General features: G+C 39.2%; 1 non-coding gene across 1 annotated transcript; it reads left to right on the top strand.

Annotated features, from left to right (window-relative positions):
• Positions 1–2143: 2143 nt before the first annotated feature.
• LOC115938479 (U6 spliceosomal RNA) lies at positions 2144–2246 on the top strand. Its single transcript, XR_004073581.1, has one exon. It is a non-coding gene; the product is annotated as a U6 spliceosomal RNA (small nuclear RNA).
• Positions 2247–3902: the final 1656 nt, after the last annotated feature.

Below are 3902 nucleotides of genomic sequence, written 5' to 3' on the forward strand. Positions count from 1 at the left end.
AAAAAAAAAAAAAAAAAGAATTTACTTTTGTGACTGGTGCTCCAGCCTGCTACACAGCACAGGAAGCGAGCAGGGCTCATCCAGCTGTCAAAGCCCTCGTACTACTTCTGCCACCAGCTGCAGCTGGGTCCCACACATCGTCAAGACTCTGCTCCTGCTCTGCCTGTACCAGCCCCTCACGGTTTCCCACGATGATGCCCAGAATGCCCACAAGAATATTTGGTCAAGTCAAAGATACCCCCAAAATACTGATTTTCTACCCTCTGAAGAAAATTTCACTTTCTTTACCATAAATTTACCTGACTCCAGCTCCAAACGAGAGAGGGAAGAGTGCCTAATTGAATTGTTCTGGTTTGGAGCAAAAGTCTGGGTTCTCCCACTTGATTCCACTGTAAATGTATCAAAGCTGGTCATACGGGGAGCAACGGCCTCTCGAGAACTGATGGTCTTATTAAGTATTCCTGGGACTCAGGATCCTTTGCAGCAATCCTGCTAATCTCTGTATTCCTGGGAAGTTTTACATGGGATCAGGGCCTTGAACTACAACCTCTTCATAATGTTTCCTTCATCCCTCAGTGACAACCCAGGGTCAGCTTAACTCTATTTTTGTGCCTGGGACTGTACTGTAATTCTCACCTGCTCTTAACAGAAACTTCACTATTTTTCAGACCATTTATAAGTTCTATTTATATGTAATTCATCCCTGTGTTCAAATGAATCTATGAGTTTGTCAGAATTAATGTGTTCTTCCTTCCTTCTGGCTTAGAGAAAAAGTCATTTGGAGTATAGGGTCAGGAGAGAGACTGCCTGTCCCCAGGTCTTGCCTCTGCCACTGAGTAGCTGTGTGACTTTGAGCAAGCTGCTCAAGTTCCCTGTGCCTCAGTTTCCTCATATATCAAATGGGGATAATAACAAAACTTGACTCATAGTTTTTGTTTGTTCTGGGGAGTTTAAAGGAGGTAGTACACGTAAACCATTTGAAACAGTGTCTAGGGGCGCCTGGGTGGGGCAGTTGGTTAAGCATCCGACATGGCTTCGGCTCAGGTTATGATCTCAGGGTCGTGAGATAGAGCCCCTCATCAGGCTCCACACTCAGTGCAGAATCTGCTTAAGATTTTTTCTCTCAAATAAATAAAATCTTTAAGAAATAAAAATTAAAAATAAATTTAAAAAAGTGTCTAGCTTTCAATACATGTGAACTACTCATTACTATTCCCTAACTCCAACCCATCATATAAGGCCTAGCTTATTTTGCATCTACTGCATCACAACTTTGTGTACACAGTAAAGGTTTGAAAACTCTGTTTAAAGGGAAGATTCCCAGGCTCTAGCCCAGAGAGACTGAGTAGGCCTGGGTGTGTCCTAGGAATCTGAGTTCTTAACACACACTCCAGGTGTCCTTATAAAGGTGGCCCACACTGCACACAACAGCTCTGTTCCATCCACGCCATCTCTAATTACCCCTTGCACACAGATCAGCCTTGCTATTCTGAATTCACAGCAGCAGGCACTTGGTGTTGACGGCCTTATGTTTCATGTTTAAGTTTTTTCATCAAGTAAGATTATAAATTACTGAAAGAGAAGGATTTTATTTTCTTCAGTTTACTATCCTCCATAGCAGAGAAGAGTGCCCATCTTACACCAGTGTAGGATATAAATTAGTTTTGTGATAGATTGATCATTGAATCTTAAAGCCTCAAGTGCACAAACGCAGATCTTCTAACTGAATTCCATTCAAACAAGCAGCAGCAGACTCATCTCTTCAATATGGTCTTAGGACATTACTTCAGTTGCTCTAAAAATAGAGTTATTTAATATGCTCCAATTACATTTTGATTTTTTATGAGAAGGTTGTGCATGATTTCTATTAGGCTGCAAATGTTTTTCAGAGTAGTTTAAGGTCCCCATGCAGCATTCTCAAAATAATTTAAGTAAGTTTGAAAACTGTGACCCAGAAATAACAACTTGAACATGACCTAAGATAACCAGGGTTTTCTATAACCTAAATGCTATATTCCACCGAAGCATGTCTAATAAATGTGAAATCATGGATTCTTAGCAAAGTTAAGAAAAAAGATCTTCACATCCAAACAAACCCATCTGCAAACACTAGTCAGAGGTCTACCTTGAGTACAGCTCAGTGGTGCTCGTTTCAGCAGCACATACACCAAAATTGGAATACAGAGAAGATTAGCGTGGCCCCTGCACAAGGATGACCATAGAGTTCAGTGACTGCACAGTAGGATCATCTGAGAAGCTTTCAAGAATGCTGATGCCAAGATCATATCACAGACCAGTGAAATAAAAATCTCTAGAGGTGTGACTGGAAATATCAGTAGCTATGAAAGCTTCTCGGGTGACTTCAGCGTGCAACAAGGTGGAGGACCACTAGGCCCACTTTATGAGAATCCATTTAGCTTGGTAAGCATATATACCTAAAGCCCAGCCCTAACGACACACACAAAGTAGAGAGATTTTAAAAGCCCCCATGGTGATTTTGATTTACAGTGAGCAGTAAAAACCATTGAAGTCCCCCATTTTAGATATGAGAATAAGGGACAAAGAGATGGTTCCCAATCTCTCCTGAGTGGCAAAGTATGCTTTGGGATACTATTTTCTGATGATATTAACACTCAAGTGATATAAATGACCTGTGTTATCCTCTCTTAACAGCAGCCTAGTTTTGGAAAACCAGGGGACAATTAGTACACTGGGTATTCCAAGAGGGGAGGAAGAATTTTCAAGGAATGTAATAGATGAGTAAACCTGACATTAGAAAAACTCCACAGTTTTATTAAAGTTTCATTGAATAAATATATTTAAAGAAATTAGAACTGTACCTGGCATATAAAAAGGACTACTTAAGTATTTGTTATATGGAATAATATGGGAGGATGCCTCCCCTCATCACCCCGGTACATGCTACATATAGGTAACTGGAAACATAATCAGGAGCATGAGTCCAACAGACTACTTCACAGGGACCAAATTCAGCACACTGACTCTTTTTGTAATAAAGTTTTATTGAAACACAGTCACACCTATTTATTTACATAGTATTTGTGGCTGCTTTAAAATTTTTTCTTTTAATTCTAGTATAGTTTACATAAAGTATATTAGTTTAAGGTGTACAATAGGGTGATTAGACAATTCTATACATTACTCAGGGTTCATCATGATAAGTGTGCTCAATCCCCTTCATCTCTCTCACCCATCCTTCTATGCACCTCCCCTCTAATAACCATCAGTTTTTTCTCTAGAGTTTGAAGTCTGTGTTTTGATTTGTCTTTTTCTTTGTTCGTTTGTTCCTTAAATTCCACACAGGAGTGAAATCATATATTTATCTTTCTCTGACTTTTCACTTGATATTATACCCTCTAGATCCATCCATGTTGTTGCAAATGGCAAAAATTCATTCTTTATTATGATTGAGTAATAGACTGTTGTATGTATATACCACATCTTTATCATTCACCAGTTAATGGACACTTGGGTTGCTTCCATATTTTGGCTATTGTAAATAATGCTGCTATAAACACAGGGGTGCATATATCTTTTTCAATTAGTGTTTTTATATCCTCTGGGTAAATACCCAGTTGTAGAATTACTGGATAATATGGTAATTCTATTTTTGGTTTTTGAAGAAACTCTATACGGTCTTCTATAGTGACTGCACTAGTTGGTATTCCTTCCAAAAGTGCATGAGGGTTCCATCTTCTCCACATTCTCATCAACACTTGTTTTTTGTGTTTTGGATTTTAGCCATTCTGACAGGGGTGAGATGATATATCATTGTGGTTTTGATTTGCATTTCCCTGATGATGAGTGATGTTGAGCATCTTTTTATGCAGTCTGTTGGCCATCCAGATGTCTTCTTTGGAGAAATGGCTGTTCATGTCTTC

This window comes from Leptonychotes weddellii, chromosome 13, assembly GCF_054177405.1.
Source record: "Leptonychotes weddellii isolate Sample4059 chromosome 13, ASM5417740v2, whole genome shotgun sequence".
Taxonomy (NCBI): domain Eukaryota; kingdom Metazoa; phylum Chordata; class Mammalia; order Carnivora; family Phocidae; genus Leptonychotes; species Leptonychotes weddellii.